Raw genomic sequence first — 17,585 nt, 5'->3', positions numbered from 1 at the left:
GCAGAAGCCATGGAGGGATGTTCCTTACTGGCTTGCTTCCTCTGGCTTGCTCAGCTTGCTTGCTTATAGAACCCAGGACTACCAACCCAGGGATGGTACCACCCAAAATGGGCTGGGCCCTCTTCCCTTGATCACTAATTAAAAAAATGCCTTACAGCTGGATCTCATGGAGGCATTTCCTCAACTGAGGCTCTTTTCTCTGTAATAACTCCAGCTTGTGTCAAGTCGACACATGAAACCAGCCAGTACACCCCAACAACAACCAAAACCAAAGACAAAGAGGAGGGTGAACCGTGTGCATGCTACAGCTTCTGTCAGTGCCTGGTACTTGAGAGCTGGGTGTACACAGCCTGTCTTCCCGTTTAGTCTCTAAGTCTTTATCATGTGCAAATCATGTGGTTTTCAAATCTAGAGTAGAAGAAATTAGTGTCTTTCCACTCCCTGCATACCTGTGGTGATAGGCATGTGCATAGCATGGCTGTGAACACACACAGGCATGTAATGTGCATGGGGTAGGTATGTATACACATAGGCATGTGATGTGCATGGAGTAGATATGTGCACACATAGGCATGTGCTTGGGGTGGGTGTGGACACACATAGGCATGTACATAGGGTGAGTATTTACACACTTAGGCATGTGCATGAGGTGGCTGTGGACACACAGAGGCATGTGCATGTTGGGTATGGACGCATAGGTACATCTTTTGTGTGCTGAAGCTGTCAGAGTTCATGACAGACCAGCCAATAACTAAAGTGAAATTAGGCAAACAGGATCCTAGGGAAGATAGCGGAGGAGGAGAGGGCCTGGATAAGACTGGAAAGTTCACCACGGCTGCTCTGCAGACCTCTGGCTTGAACCCCAGACCGCCAGTCTGCTGCTGACTTCCCCCATTCACTTGGATGTGTTTTCCATCCAGTTCAGAAGAGGCTGGAGGTTTGGTGGTTTCTGTGGTAATAATCATGTCCATTCTGCAACAGTGGAAAGTATTAGAAACTCAGAGAGCCTCTGTGCCGCCTTGTTTAACCACAGATTCCTGCTGTAACCTGAGCTCTCAGACTGCTCTCCCTAAATGTCTGCTGGTGATGTGTGTTCCAAAAGCAATCTGTTTTAATGTAAGTAGGTGTTTCAGGGGAGGCTGTATCCTACCCAAAACTGTTAGATGGTGAATCCTGTTGCTTCCAGTTCTGTTGAGCCTTAGCGAGATCATCCTTTTGGCATGGAAAGAGATCCTCAGCCCAAGCTTGGACATTAGAGACAGCAAGAGGTCATTGTAGACACTCCCCTGCTGTAGATGGTAGACCTCCCAGACGAGCTGTAGAACATCTGTCTCATTTCCAAAGGATCAGGGATGGAGAGTCTAGAGTAGACACCAGTGGGTCCTGAATTTCATCCCAAACACTGAAAACAGCAAAAGAAAATCCCAAACCAAACCAAAACTCTGCTGAGAACTGAGAAGTGAAGCCCATCCGAGAGCCAAATGCGGGAAGTCCCCTTTTCTGTATATTAGAGCTCTCCCAGTCTCTGATGTTCTTCCTTCCAGGGGGCAGTGGTCGGGTGTGGGCCTCAGCTGTGCTGGCCTGGGCCAGAATTCCCAGACCCTGTGGACAGAGGGCCTCAGCCACCTCTTGCCTCATGGTCCTAAGTGTCATCTCATGACCTGGATGCACAACCTCTTTCAGGTACAGGGATTACTTGACAGACTGACAGTCCACAAAACCAGACTGGAGATAGCACAGCCTTTCCAAGGAGTGTATGGGAGAAAGAATCAGCGTCCAGGCCTGAGGAGAGATGGCCGTGCAGTGGTGAAGTGTCCATGTCTTAGTACACACCATCCAAATACTGGTGAAATGAGCCCCAAGATTGTTTTTAAAACACAGTTTCCCAAATATCATGGAAGAGCCCCTCTCTCTGCAGCTGTATAGAATGACTTTCCCCCAAACATAGCGAATTTATCTTGCCCCTTCCATACACCACATTCCTATGTACAACAGCACTTGATAGGACCCCAGGGCAGCTACAGAAGGGCAGCCACAAGTTGTCACCTTGGTCTCTGCTGGATTTAAGGATGCTTGACTGAGCGAGCAGACAGTCCATGTTGTTCTCTTTTTTTAAGAAGGGAAAAAAATATATTGTCCTCAAAATACATAAAATTGAATTTTATGCATTCTTTCCCAAACTGTACAAAATAACAATAGACAGAATGCAGCAGGCTTCAGAAGAGGAGAACACAGTTGTCTAGAGCATAATAGACCAAAACACAAGCTGAGCTTGACCCATGAGAGACACACAAAACAAGGTTTGTTTTTAAATTAACAAACCCGAAGTCTTTGAAAAAATCCTTGGAGTTATTTAAGAATTATCTCAGTGTCCCTGAATGTTAGTCAAATATTCTACCACTGAGCCAGAGGGTCTTGCCTAATTACCTAGGCTGGCCTTGAACTTAGATCCCCCTGCCCCAGCCTTCTGAGTAACGGGGATTACAGGCATGTGACGCTGCGTTTCTATATTAAAGAGGGATTTGAAGCTATGTGCTTGTCCCGCGCCAACCGTCTCGCCAGCAAGAACGACGCGGCACACAAACAGGATCCTTCTGTAGCAAAGCTTTTATACTCTTGAGAGGGAGAGCANTCCGCCTCGGACGTGGCGCTCATGGATTGGCACAGGTCGAATCATGCGATGTGATGTCAGAGGCGAGCACTCCGGCCCTTAGGGTGTGGCCTGGCTTACGCATGCGCAACATAGTATCACTCCNGGCAACGGATGTCAGCGCCATCTTGTAACGGCTATGTGAGGCCGGCTATGTGAGGCGGCGCTCCACATGTGCTGCCAATCTCTCCTGAGGATGGAGGATCTCTGTAGGAAACGTGCTCTGGACAGAACCTCCTAGCTGGATTTCTGTGAGGAAGGGAGAGGGACGGACAGCTTCACTGGGGTTCAGAGTCAGAGGATACGCCCTTTGGCTCGGGGCGTTCTGTTTGACTTTGGAGGAGATGGGAGCACAAACAGATGGAGCCAGGGCTTGGTAGTTGTTCGGGACTCTGGGACTCCCATAGAGGGTATCTGGAGTCCAGTGCCTGCTACCTGGCCAAGCACAAGAAGACCAGGATGATTTCACCCTTGCTCACTCTTCTGAAGTTCACATCCTCTGACTAAGAGACAAGTCTTCATCCTTCCCTGGCTCTGCCTGGTGAGGCTGGGGTCTCTGTGCAACCTGAGGGTGGATCTTTCCCATAAGGTTCCTGCCACCCTGGTGCCAGCTCTCTGACTCGGCCTGGGCAGCAGGGTCTTCAGAAACTCCCTCACGGCGCTGGTTACTTTTGGATCAGAGCGAGGGATATCCTGTGAGCCGCCTTTTAGGCCAAGGAGATATTTCTGTCCTCCAGTGGGAGACCACTGTCTGCTCCTTTGCTCCCTCACATGCTGTACCCCACTGGATCACATTTTCCTCCTGCTCTCTCTCCTCGTCCCAGGTATCTGGTCTAAGATAAATGCCCTGACCTCCTCAAAGCCACACAGTCCCCCTCCCCCTCTGCTGAGTGAATTGAATTCAGCAATATGAATTTGCTTTGGCTTGTCCCTCAGGAGCCTGATATTCGGCTGGTAAAGCATTACCAGCCCACGACCCCCAAAGCAATCTACTAATGAGCTCCTAGTCTGGGCACGTGGTATGAGGTAACAGAGGACTTTGGTCGGTGGTCGGAACTCTGAAGACATTGATTTCTCAGACTCTCAGGCATGCGTGAGGAGCGAGGCCCGGGCAGTGTGTTTGGTGGGGGCACTTTTATCTTATCAAGCTAAAAGCCCAGGAATAGAAAGTTTTCCATTGGAGGAGGGAGGTGGCAGGGACAGGATCTCGGCTGAGGAGGAGGCGACATCCGTGAGAGGTCTCAGGTGCCTATTCTGGTCACAGGAAGCCTAGAGCCTTCCACGGGGCCAGTGACTCCCTCTCTTGGCGCCAGACCTAAAGAAGAGCTATTGATCCTCAGACATCTTAGAATGAGGGAGGGCCCAGATGAGGAGGTGGTGGCCGCCTGCTTCAGCACAGTCACTGTGTGTCTCCAGCGGTTCTTCCAAAGGCTCCCGAGGAGCCATGAGCTATCAGAAAAGCTCAGGACCCCACAGAGGCTCTGCAGCAAGGCCCTGGCTCATGGTAGGTCCCAGCCCCTCTGTCTGGAGATGCTCTGGACTAGAGTAGAATGAGTATTTGCGCTTCCGGGCCTCTATCTGGTGGCTTTTCTCATGGAAAAGGAATGTGGGGTCTTTTAGGCAGCCTGGCAATTAATAGTGAGCTCAGCACCATTTCTTGGTCGTCCCCCCACCCCCGACTCTGCAGAGAGCAAGGTGTGGTGCTGTCACCTTGGCTGATTGAAGCTAAGCAGGCATGGCGGATGGGCACACTCGTCCTGGTTTGAAGGCCCTGGTTAGGCTGTGGGTTTTAGAAGGGCTTAGGATAGTAGCCACTGGGACCAGGCTTCCTGATCCAGTAGAACCTGGTGCCTTGGAGGGCTGCTACCTTCCATTCTGCCTGTGTCGTAGCTTACACGGCAAGCATTGTGAAGCAGAGTGAGCAAGGACCAGGGAGTAGTAATGGATGCTGGGCAGAGCTTTCCTACACGTGCCGCTAGTGAAAGTGTGAACGGTGTGCAGGGCTGGAAGCTTCTGGGTGGAGCTGTCTGGAAGAGGCCTGCCCTCAGGCAGCGACTGGCCTGGCCACTGCTTGCTTTCCTTTCCTGAACACTACTAATTAGGATGAGAATAGCCCTTAGCTGGGGTAGAGGGACATAGGAGGAATATATGAAAGATGAGCGGGAGAGACAATAGCAATCAATTACCTATTCTCACTGCTGCTTCATTCATCCTCTGCTATTTCCCCGAGTCCAGCAAAGACTCTGTTAGTGGCAGCATGGGACCCGAGGATGGATGGATCTGAGACACTGCTTTCCAGCCAGGGATCTTTCTGCTAGGTCGAGTGTTCTCTTACACTGTTGTGATACTGTCTGCAGAAAAACGGAAACATTCCTATTTATTTTTAGTATCTTTCACTTGCTCCAGATCCCCGTATGGAGGGTCTGACACAGGAATTAGTCTTTGCAGTGAGAACAGAGTAGTGAGGCCCTGTCAAGGGTGACTGCCTGGCAGCCAGGGCTGGAACCCTTTGCCATTGGATTCTGCTCGTTGCACTGACCTATACTGTTTCCTTTGGATGATTGGAAGTCTTTGGGGGTGCACTGCCTTTCATTGGGCACCCACCCACTTCTTTTTCTCAGTACATACAGAGGTAAGTGGAAATCTTAGTTAGTCACAGCATATCTTATAATTGGAACTAAGATGAAATGCTGTATCTGGACCAAAAACTTGGAACCAAAATTTTTTAAAGTAATATGGTGTAGTGATGATGTTCAAATTTTGGTTTCTTTTTTAAAAGAAAACATAGAAATGTTATAAAACATGCTTTCATTTTAATCCCAGGTTTGGGGACTTGGGGCTGCTTCGGTCTATCTGAGGCAAGGCAGCTGACTGTGATTCACCTCATGCTCTAGCAGAGGCATGGTTTTGCCAGCTGCAGATAGTCTCTGCGATGGTGTGATGTTTGGAATTCTGGGAACTTTTCAGAGGGTACATAAATGCTAGGGCCCATAGGTGAGGTTGGCAGTTGGTGGCTGTACAGGAGGCATTGGTTGCCATTTATTAGTAGTAGTGTTCAAAGACTAAACCAAAGGAAAGAAATTAAATTTAGGGTTTCTCTCTCTCTCTCTCTCTCTCTCTCTCTCTCTCTCTCTCTCTCTNCCAAAGGAAAGAAATTAAATTTAGGGTTTCTCTCTCTCTCTCTCTCTCTCTCTCTCTCTCTCTCTCTCTCTCTCTTTCTCTTTCTCTTTCTCTCTCTCTCCCTTCTATCCTCCTTTCTCTCCTATCTAGTGATAGGGCATGAAACAGCCAAGATAAAGGGCAGGAAAAAGAAGAACCCTCAAAGTAGCAAAGGTCAGCTACAATATGGTCTTGACCATGATAAATGATTTTTCTGGTTAAGTTTTTACCTTTTGGAAAATGAAAAATTCATCCTCATCAACAGTCAAATACATACTCTGCTAAGAACAAAAATGGTTACTAGGTTTCTTGAGTTCAATGATCATTCTTTCTTTTCTTACACACACACACACACACACAGACTCACACACAGACTCACACACAGACACACACACACACACACACACACACACACACACACACAGTTCCTTGTTCCTCAGCTATTCAGCTCAGGAAATTATCGACTGAACAAAAAATCATTCAGGCCTATCAGGGCAGCATGAAGTTCAAGGCCAATGCTACACCTCATCCCAATGCGCTGGCTTTGCTTTGTCAGCGTTTCAACTTGGCTGTTGCCAGAGGAGAGAAGAAGGAAGGGTGGCCAGAGAGCTGGGAGCTGTGGAGTTCTGTCTCTGCCTTCCTCGAAGGACTCCATGAGCAGCTGGGCTGTGGCATTAAATAAAACAGATATAGATACACGTGGACTTGCACACAGTGGTAAGACCACTTCTGACTGCCAGGTCTTTGGTGAGCAGAGTAACTTCCCTGAGCCTTGGTTTTTCCAAGTGAGACTTTTCCTTGGGCACTCTGTCATTCCTGTTCTCAGGCAGACACTGTGGACAAGCTCCAACAAGGCTGCCTTTGCACACAGGCCAGAGTGGACATCTGGCTCTCATGCTAAGGCAGAGTGTTTAAAAGTTGCCTGGGCAGAAATGGAAGTAGGACGCAAAACTCTTAAAGCATCTTTTCTAGAAAAATTCCTGCCAGTGAATTAACCACAGCAATCAACAGGCAGAGCTAGGTGAGACCATAGTACACTATCAGGAGCTAAGCAAGTGTGTCAGCATGTAACAAACCTATCCTGTGAATGGACTGTGAGTGTGCGGAAGGATCTGGGAGGGGGGAGCTTGGAGATGAGAGAGGAGCTGACTTAGTCTCTACAGAAACCTCTCTGGTCCTGGCTACAAGGACCTAGCTGCAAGGGAGCCTTTGTCTCCTGCAGAGAGGCTGGCCACAGATGTTATCTATTTACTTTTCTTTTCACTGAAGAAGTGTGCCATACCCTCTGGCAAGTTGCACTTTGGGTGTCTCTAAGTGACATAAAAGCAGACATGGAAAAACCAGTTGGATATAGTGGCTTGGTTTGTCCCATGAAGGACTGGTCCTGCCTGCTCCTAGCCGTGAGTAACTCTGGCTCTCAGGCCAGGCATACCAGTGCACATGGGTCTCTATTATACTCAACCCTGCTCATTTGGACCGGTTTCTTTTAGTGCCCTGCAGTCTGCATGTAGCAGACAAGGTTCCTTTTAAATCAAACTGGCTTGACTGAGGTCAGTGGGTCACTGACCCATGCCAGGTCACCAGGGAGCTAGGCTACCATCTCAGAGCTGGTGTCTGCTTTAGATACTAAGTAACGCTGTCTTCACTTTGTCAGCATTTCAGCTTGGCTGTTGCCAGAGGTGGCTAGAGAGCTGGGAGCCATGGAGTTCTGTCTCTGCCTTCCTCGAAGGACTCTATAAGCAGCTGGGCTGTGGCATTAAATAAAACAGATATAGATACACGTGGACTTGCACACAGTGGTAAGACCACTTCCTGGCTGCCAGGTCTCGCACCATGCCCCTCACTCCTGAGCCCGGGTCCTCTTTCAGCTCTCCAGGGAACCCCTCTGTCTTCTTGGGGTCCCCAGGAATGTTGGTGGGGGGGTCCAGAGCTGGGGGTCCTCTGCTGTTTTGTCTTACTTATATATGGAGTACAGCAGTACTTGCTACATCGTGGGGGAGGCTGAGGGAGCGTGTAGCACAGTGGTTCTCCACCTTGCTGATACTACCACCCTTTAATACAGTTCTTCATGTTCTGGTGACCCCAACCATAAAATTATTTCATTGCTACTTCATAATTACAGATTTGCACTGCTATTAGTTGTAATGGAAATATCTGATAGCTTTAGAGACCACCCCCTGGCTACTTCTTGCTCAGTTCTTTAAACTTGTCTACTGTAGTTCAAACATATTTTCTTTGGTAACTGGATCTCTCCTTTCTGTGTGACCATCCAGGCAGGGTGTGTCTGTATTGAACTCTTTCTTTTGTTCTCTCCCTGTGAAGCCTTTTCATACACTTCTTCCTGTGACACAGAATCAGGGACATGTGTCCTGATGGGTGCACACTGGCACTGCTTTGTCCAAATATTGTCCCGTATCTCTGCAGTTTCCTCTGCGTGACCACGCCGTAAGCACACCATGGGCCTTCAGGTGTGGTGTCCTGATGACCACTTTCCACCTTCAGAAGCTCATGAAAACTGAGATCCATCTGTCCTCCTCACCCTGACACACATACCCCGCCATGAACATTGACTCTTTCCTCCCAGAACCTACTGCTTCCTACCATACAGCAGGGTCTTACCTTCCTACACTCCATCACCATGACTAATCCCACTGTCAGCAACGTGTATGTCATGAGGCCATAGTGCCACAGCATAAAGAAGCCATTAAATAGGGGCATGTCTCCTTAAGGTTACATGCTGTACCATTAGGAAACACTGCATACCATTAGGAAGCATTGCATGGGAAAAATATAAATACACTCCCCACAGATAGTCAAGAGATTATGTAAAATTGAGAATAGTTTAGCAACTGTAAGAGGACTGGCTCCATTATGAACTGACTTGCCTGCTCTACTCTACTCTGTGACATGAGCCCAGGCACTCTACCCCTGAGCTAAAGCTGGAGCTAATTTTAGACAACTTATGAGCATGGTGGTTAAATCTGTGTCAGTGGTATGAATGTTGGAAGCATCCAAAAAATACAGAAAAAAATATCCAGGATAAGAAGGCTAGTCCTAACACTCATGTGTCAGTTAGTGCTATCTGCAATAAGAGCAGGAATCCCTGCAAATTATTCTGCTAAACTTACTTATAATTGAGTGCACAAGCGCGCACACACACACACGACAGGGGGCATGCTTCGGGGTAGAATACTTTCAGATAGCAAGGGAGCATAGATAGAACTGGAATGTGCACAAGGTGACCTGTGCTCCTTCTGCCCCTGAGTCACTGACACATGGCGGATGCTGCTGAGTCCCTCCTGCTTTTTGCATCTCCTGTCTGAACTTGTTGTGGGCTGAGCTCTCTTCCCGGTTTTTTTAGCTTGTACCAACAGCCCTCATCTCCAGCCTGGTCTCATGCTATGTCTGCCCTCTGTTGGTGGTGTCAGTCTGGGAACATGCAGTTGCATTGGTGGTAGATGAATGTGCAGGCTGAGAGGCACACCCACACACACCCACACCCTCATGGGACAAGACTGTGCCTCTGCAGGCCTGCCTGGAAGCCAGCTTCTGCCAGGTCAATTGTGTGTATCTGGGACAAAGGTACAGGAGACATATGCAGTGTGCCTGGGGATTGCCAAGAAGCCCATCATGAGGAGCAAGTAACTGAGATGTCAAGCAGAGAGGCCAGTGTCCTGAGGAATATTGATAATTTTTTCTTGAGACAGGATCTTACCATGTAACCAAAGCGGGCTGGATCTGCCACATAGCCCGGGGCTGGCCTCCACACTCATGCCAAGTGTTGGTATTATAGGTTTACACCACCACAGCTGGCCCAGATGTCTGTTTTAATATCTGCTAAGCAACAACCCGGGCAGGCAAAGAGGTCCCTTAAGGAAGAGTATACATGTCAACTTCACCCAGTCTTGCCCTAGCAAGTTAATGATGACCATCGTCTTGGAGTAAGCTTTGGATCTCTTCCTTAGGCCTCAGTTCTCACAGGCTCCCCAACACCACCCTATCTCCCCAGGACTTCCTCTTCTGAAGCTTGGACCTGTAAGACCTGCTTTCATGAAGTCCACCTTCACTCTGCTTTACATAGCAACTGAACAGCAGAGTCAAACTCAGGCTTGCTCAGGTACAGCCTTTCTCTTTCAGAGAGCACAGCTCCTCCACCAGCTGCCACCTTGCCTGTTTGTGAGAGAGCCAGCAACTTGACCTCAGTTCTAGGTCTCTGTTTTACTACTATATCAGCCTTTACTGTTGGTTCCCTGACATGCTTTCTGACACAGTTACTCTGTGTGTGTGTGCGTGTGTGTGTGTGTGTGTGTGTGTCTCTGTCTGTCTGTCTGTCTGTGTCTTATGTCTCCTCTATGTTTGGAGTATGTAGTGGGCTTGTTGGGGGTGGTCTGCCTTTCTTCTGAAACAAGGAGGTACAGTTCATGGAAGACTATGCCCTCAGGCTCCTTCCTGGAAAGGCTGAGACGCAGGTGCCTGTCCCTGGGAGTAGGAAGTTCCCACCCTCCTGTTGCTGGACTCATTAGGCGTTTAACCAGGAGTGTGAAAACTGTATATGCTGTGTTGATTTGGGCTGTGGTTGCAGACTTCCAGGTCTGGTTGCTGCAGCATGTCCACCATCCTACTCGTGTGTGCCCAAAAGATCTAGTCTTCTATCCATCGGCCTCATTCCTTTGGATCAGCCACAGGCAGAAGTAGCTATTAGTGTACCCCGGATGAAGGGGAGAGAGGGGAGAGTTAGTGTACCCCGGATGAAGGGGAGAGTTATTGAACTGTTCTGACTGCCTTAATTCAGCAGAAGAGGGCCTGAAAAAAATCAAGAAAACCTTGGCTAGAGCAGGCATGGTGACCCATGTCTGTAATCTCAAGCAACGGGGAGGCTGAAGCAGGATCATGTATGTGAGTTCGGGGCCAGCACAGACGGCCTATTAAGATATGTAAAAGCTCCTGGCTAGTGTTAAGTTACATGCTGAATCGACAAAAATCAGGTATCTGACCTCCCACAGAGCTGAAAACACCTGCTGCTGTTTATTGAGCAACTGCGAAGTATCAGGTGCCCCTAGGTGCTTTATCTAAACATTCTCTAACTTTTCAGAAAAATTTCCCAACAAGAAAGCTATTATTCCAATATTTCAGACAAATTGAGGCTGAATGAGTTCTAAATTAAACTAAGAGAAACTGTTCGGACATCTCATGCCCAGGTAGGGGCAGGCTTCAAGTTCAAATTCTGACCCATGGGACTCCAAGGATAATTCCAAGGATATCCACTCTCCAGCACCAGGCTGAGTGTGGTAAGGGCCTCCAGCTGATCCCCAGCTGATGAGCAGAGGTACTGGTGCCATCCTATACAGCAGCTGGTGCTGGGAGTACCCTGTCCATCCCGACGCCACCAGGAGCAGGGTGCAGAGGGCTACTTCCTGCTGGAGCAGAAGAAAAAGCACTTGTAACTCCAGCCCTTTAACCCCAGCCTCCCTAACCCTGTTCAGGAGGGACCCTACCCTGGCCTCCAGGAGGGGGGGAACCGGGATGAAGTGGGGATGCTGTTGAGGTGTACGTTATTGCATGACCAAACAGGACTGCTGCACAGGAGTCACGCATGACAGATCGCCACGCTCCAGCTGCTGGCGGTGAAGCTGCCAACTCGTAACCTTGCCTCTTCCATTCACGGTAGCTCCAGCTCTCAAGTGGAGGTTGATTAAAGGAGCTGGAAACTGTCTGCACAGAAGCCTGCACATGGATGGTTCTCAAAACTTTACTTAGAATTATTAAAACTTGGAAGCAACCAAGACATTCTCCAAGCAGGTGAACAATGAGAGTGGTACATCCAGACGGTGGAACATTATCAGACAGAGAAAAGAGATGAAGCGATCGTGGCCATAAAACGGAGGAGACTTAAATGCATCCCACTTGGTGAGAAGGCCAATCTGATGGGGTTACATATTGTATTATGTCAGGGTTTTGTTTGGTTTGGTTTTTGTTCATGTTTCTTTTTCTTTCTTTTTTTTTTTTTTTTAGAATTTTTATTTATTTATTTAATGTATATGAGTACACCATTGCTCTTTTCAGACACACCAGAAGAGGCATCAGATCTCATTACAGATGGTTGTGAGCCACCATGTGGTTGCTGGGATTTGAACTCAGGACCACTGGAAGAGCATTCGGTGCTCTTAACCGCTGAGCCATCTCTCCAGCCCATATTATGGCATTTGTGATAGTCTGAAAAAGATAAGACTGTTAAAAATTAGAGGAAGGAGGGGTAGAGAATGCTCAGAGGTTAAGAGCACTTTTTCCTGAGGTCCTGAGTTCACACAGCACTGTATGAACCTGATGCAGACGGTGGCCTCTGGGCAATTGTGAGTGTGGGTTCATGAACTGTAACAAATGCACCCTGTGGTGGGCTGTTTATAACAAGGAGGCCATGCACATGCAGGGGAGGGATATAAAGAAAATGTGCTTCCCGGTTAACTTAACCATAAACCTACAGCTGCTCCAAGATATCCTACTTTTAAAAATACAAGTAGAAGGATACATTGTGCAGTATAGTGTGGACTGTGTAAGGTCCTACAGGAGCACTTTCTGGCAGCAAACAGTGGTTGGTACCCAGTCATCATCACTGACTTTTCTCTTTTTCACAGTGTTCTAGTTGGGGTTGCTCTTTGTGGGGGTCTTTGCAAACACCACAGCCAGCAGAGTAATGATCTGCATGAGGGAAGAAGGAAATCTTCTCACGCAGTTCAACATGACTTAGTAGCTGCTATTTCCGACTTCCAGAGTCTGACCCTGGGAAGTTTACTTTAGGCATATTTAAGTACAGCACAGTTTGAAAAACAATGCAACCCCATATACACAAGGAGGCATAATTACATGGAAACTCGTCTCCAAGGACACAGCCCTTCTTCCATGAAGATAGGTTCTATGGACAGGCTGCATGTATTATCTTAAAGGCCTAGGGGAGGATCTGCTGTGGTCTTGGTCATACAGATAGCATAGAGGTCATCTAGACTATTAGATAGCTCCAGTCCTGGTTGCATGAGCTTGGAGTGATCTGGCCCTACAGATAGCGCAAATCACCAGGCTATTAGCCATCTCCATTCGCAGCCTTCTGGGTGGAAAAACCAGCTAATACATCTTTTCCCTTGAAAAGAGAACCTGTGTGTTCAACATCCCTGTTTCCCTAGAGCCATCTGTGGGTTCAAGGACCTTTGTGCTCCCAACAACTACTGCTGTTGTGAAACACCAGGAGCAAAAGCAAGCTGGGGAGGAGAGGGTTTATTTGACTTATACTTGCACATTGTAGTCCATCACTGAAGGAAGTCAGGGCAGAGATTCAAACTGAGAAGGAACCTGGAGGCAGGAGCTGATGCAGAGGACATGGAGGGGTGCAGCTTACTGGCTTGCTCCCCATGGCTTGCTCAGCCTCCTTTCTTATTGAACCCAGGACCACCAGCCCAGGGATGGCACCACCCATCAATCACTAATCAAGAAAAATGCCCTGCAGGCTTACCTACAGTCTGATCTTACAGAGGCATTTTTCTCAGTTGAGGCTCCCTCCACCCTGATGACCCTAGCTTGTGTCAAGTTGACTAAAACTAGCCAGCACACATGGTATATTTCCCATTGTATATTCACTGCAAAACCACAAACAACTTAGACAACTGTAGAGAGAGGATAAATGCCTGAAATCCTGCCCCTAAGGCCTTCCTTGCAGACACTTCTCTGTGTATGGCATGTATAGAAGTATGTATGTATTTTATATGATTGCGCTCATGAGACACAACCATTTCCTCTTTCACGTTGACCAGAGTTGAGCTGCATCACGTATGATAGCCACGTTCCAGTTCATGGAGAAATAGGTCATGACAGTTGTGAGTCAGCTGCAGATGGAGGTCTCTGACGATTTGTTGTGATAAAGAGCTGTGGGCCGAGCATCTTAGTAAGATCTATTTAGGTAGTAGACACACCCTTAGGAGAAATCTCTGCAGGAGCCGGTGCCTCACGTGCCAATAGAATGTTTCCTCACGTCTCCACACCTGTTTATGAGACCTTTCCTAAGGAGATGTGACAGTCCACTCACCTTAGAAAGGACCCCACCAAGGCAAGCTTGGTGAGCCAGTGAGCTTTTATTGGGGTCACTAGTAAGAATATGGGTGAGGGGTTACCTTAACAGCAGCAGGATGACTCAAAGGCACTCAAAGGCAGCTGCCTCTCTGAGTAGCCTGCCTGACAGGTGACAAGCTTACCTGACACAGGTGACATGTTACATAAGCTGCGTCCTTAAGCTCTGTGCAAAGTTTACAGGCAGCCAGCAGGTTCAGGAATCTCTTCTCTGCCGCAGAGGGCATCGGTCTCCTTCCCTGGCCAGCTTTCTGTATCTGCAACCCTGGAGAGGGGTCCTGCTAAACCCAGCAAGTTTCAGCTTTCCCAGACATGCGTCCCTGAGTCTCATGGGCACTCCAACCTCCTCCCTCCTGGAGGGAATGTTTCGGTTCAGAGGAAACTTGCCTGTGATCATGACTATGAGCAATAGCTTTCTTGTCTAAAACTAGAGCAGGATTTTAGAAAATTGAGTGTTGGGGGGAGCGGAGGAGCAATTTGAAAAGAAGGGAAAGCCAGGGGTAGCAGAGGGCCCTCTTCAGGAAGGTGGCCTCATTGGCTTTAGGGGACACCCGAAGTCTCCTTCTGAGTAGACTGGGGCTAGGGGAACAGTAGGGGCCCTGAGGAGGCGTCAGGACCTGTTGCTTCAGGCCTCGGTAGAGATCTGGAGGTTGGCAACACTGAAGGGATGTGTACAGACAGGCTTTTGGATGCTTGATGCTGTGGCAACCGGCCACTCTGGACTCGGATTTTAGACTGCTAATAAGAATAGCTAGCATTTATCGAGCTTCAGTGTATACCATGGTGCAATAATCACGTGTGGTCTCGCTGAATTCAGCCACACTATGAGGTAGGGACTACCGCCACCTTCACTTAAAATGAGGATCCTGAGGCATGCAGGAGTTGGCACAGTAGCCTGGGATCTTAGCCTCATGGCACACTGGGCTCTCACCTTCAGCTGAAAGCAAGGTGCTTCCTTCCTCTGCTGGCACTACCAATTTATCTAAGACTCTTTTGAAGCATCCTGGTGAATCAGCTTTACCAATGCCAGGCTGGAGATGCCCTGGAGACCTACAGGGGACTGCTGTGACCACAAAGAGAGTATTCCCATCTGATACAGAACTGGAGGGGCACGGTGGGACAAATAAAGAGAACTAGAGAGCAAGGTGGGGACTGTGGGAAAGTCAGGGGCAGGCTGCAGTGATGGAGCCTGCCTGGTTAGGTGGCACAGAGTAGGTAGGGTATGGTCTCTTTCCCTGCTAGTTTTGTGTCAACTTGACACAGCTGGAGTTATCACAGAGAAAGGAGCTTCAGTTGGGGAAATGCCTCCAGGAGATCCAGCTGTAAGGCATTTTCTCAATTAGTGATCAAGGGGGGGGGGTTCCCTTGTGGGTGGTGCCATCTCTGGGCTGGTAGTCTTGGGTTCTATAAGAAAGCAGGCTGAACAAGCCAGTGAAAGCAAGCAAGCAAGCCAGTAAAGAACATCCCTCCATGGCTTCTGCATCAGCTCCTGCTTTCTGACCTGCTTGAGTTCCAGTCCTGCATCCTTTGGTGATCAACAGCAGTGTGGAAATGTAAGCTAAATAAACCCTTTCCTCCCCAATTTGCTTCTTGGTCATGATGTTTGTGCAGGAATAGAAACCCTGACTAAGACAGTCTCCCTGCATGGTCTTAGAAAGGTCACAGCTGGTTCAGCCTGGGGGCTCCAGTATGAGGAAACCCAGCTCAATGAGAAAAGGATTGTCTGAACAACCAGGACAGCCACCCTGGCTTGTTCTGAGAACAGGGACAAGCTTCTTACTCCACTTAAGATCTTGTGTAAATCAGATTTCCCCGGGCCCATTGTCTCTTTAGATTACCCAGTAGTACCCAATACATTATTTTAAAACTAAAAGCTCCCCCTGTGTCTGGTGGAGTGTTGGTAAGGCTGGATTGCCCATCCACAGCTTGGGAGGGTAAGAAAGAAGTTCACGCAGCAGGGGAGGGGAAAGAGGAACAGAGGAGGGAATATTGGCTTGGATTTCCAGATCCTGGGCTAACCCTGGACATGAGAGCTCCATTTAATCTCTGGATGGCCCCGTGAACTACCGTGATTCTCATTCTGTAGTTGAGATTAATGCTCAGAGAAGTTCAGCAGCTCAGGCTCTGTCACAAAGCTGGTTGAGGAGAGTCTTAGAGGCCACAAAGTCTCATCTGGCTCCATTACACCACAGTATAGGCCAGGTAGAGCTGGCCCTGGAGCATAAGTAGGACATAGGGGACAGCGTAATTGATCTCTCAGAAGGCCTAGGATGCCTGAAGGTTGGTAATGGCTTCAGAAGTCAGAGGCTGTTCACTTTCCCTTGGTGGTCCACACAGGAAGGAGGAGGAGGACCGTTGCTGACTAGAGTGACTTCAAGGAGCCAATGGGTGCTGTGTAACTAGGTCCTGTGTCCTTGGGAGCCTGGGCAGGAGGAGCTGGGGGCTAAAGAGGAAACACTGTATTACCTCTGTATCTTGTGTCCAGCTCCTTTGTGGAAGGGATTCTTTTCAATGCAACACATCTGGTTCATTAACATGAGCCACTTGGGTTTTGCCATTACACAGCAAAGTCTGTGCGTGAGCTTTGTGTGTGTGAGCACTTTGCATATTGTGCATTTGTGAACTGGGGTGGAGCACTGACTTTGGCAGCTCTGGGGATTAAGAGGACATTGGCAGCATCTGCATTTGGAGAAAATTGTTTCTGAACATATGGTTCCTGCTGCTGGCTTTCCCTCCTCTAAGTTCAACTAGTAGATGCAATGTTGTTGCTACACACAATTTCTCATGGCGTCTAAGCCTAACTCTGTTGTTTGAGATGATAACCTGTGGGTCAAAGCCAAGAGCCAGGCCATTGGCTGTTCTTGGGGTCGGTAGGTGTCCCCAGCTTCAGTCCACCCATCCTTGGCCCCTGGCCTTCCAGCCCGCTGCTGATCTCTGAAGCTGGTATCCATGGGAACCTCCATCTGTTTGGGTTTAAAGCATTGTGTTTTCCTGGGATGGCCTGGGATGTCTCAGGGTTGATCTATACTTTCTGTCAAAAGGCTCTCCAGACCTGGTATGAGGCCCCATGTGGAAACGGCCATTGTGGACATAATACATCAAGATGAGGTTCCCCCTGGAGTAGGGTGGGCCACTGGTTCAGTCGGACCAGGAATCTTTTGAAGAAGACAGACCTGTGAGGAGAAGGTCCTGAGATGATGCTGGCAGATTTTGGAGGTGTATAGCTACAAGCCACCAAATCTGCTACTGTCTGTGAGACCTCAGAACCTCGGAAAAGGCAAGAAAGATGCCCATTCGTACTTCTGAGGGAGCGAGACCCTGTAAACAACTTGAGGAGCCAAGTTCCTGCCATAGGCAATCGAGAGCATGTGGAGATAAGGGAAACCCTTCCTTCCACCCTGTGGGTTCTGGCGACCACACACAGGTCATCGAGCAAGTTCCCTTTTCCCTGTGAGCTGTCTCAGTGACCCTGACGTTAGCTGTGCTACGGCTGACAGCACTGATGTCGGAGATACCAGCACATTCATGTCTGTCTCTGCTCTCCTCACTGCTGACAGGTCATGGAATCAACGTAGGTGCTCATCAGCGGTGGGTGGGGTCTGCACACAAGTGGGGCTTTAATTCAGCTTTAAGGATGAACAAAATGATTCCATTTATAAGAAAA

The 17,585-nt window shown here is 48.6% G+C and overlaps 1 protein-coding gene across 3 annotated transcripts in view; it reads left to right on the top strand.

Moving 5' to 3' along the window:
* Rassf5 (Ras association domain family member 5) overlaps positions 1-17,585 on the top strand; it is a 66,575-nt gene that overhangs the window by 8,262 nt on the left and 40,728 nt on the right. The gene's annotated exons all lie outside the window — the stretch shown is intronic.

Source organism: Mus pahari, chromosome 5, assembly GCF_900095145.1.
Source record: "Mus pahari chromosome 5, PAHARI_EIJ_v1.1, whole genome shotgun sequence".
NCBI lineage: Eukaryota > Metazoa > Chordata > Mammalia > Rodentia > Muridae > Mus > Mus pahari.
This window is presented reverse-complemented; position numbering and strand designations above follow the sequence as displayed.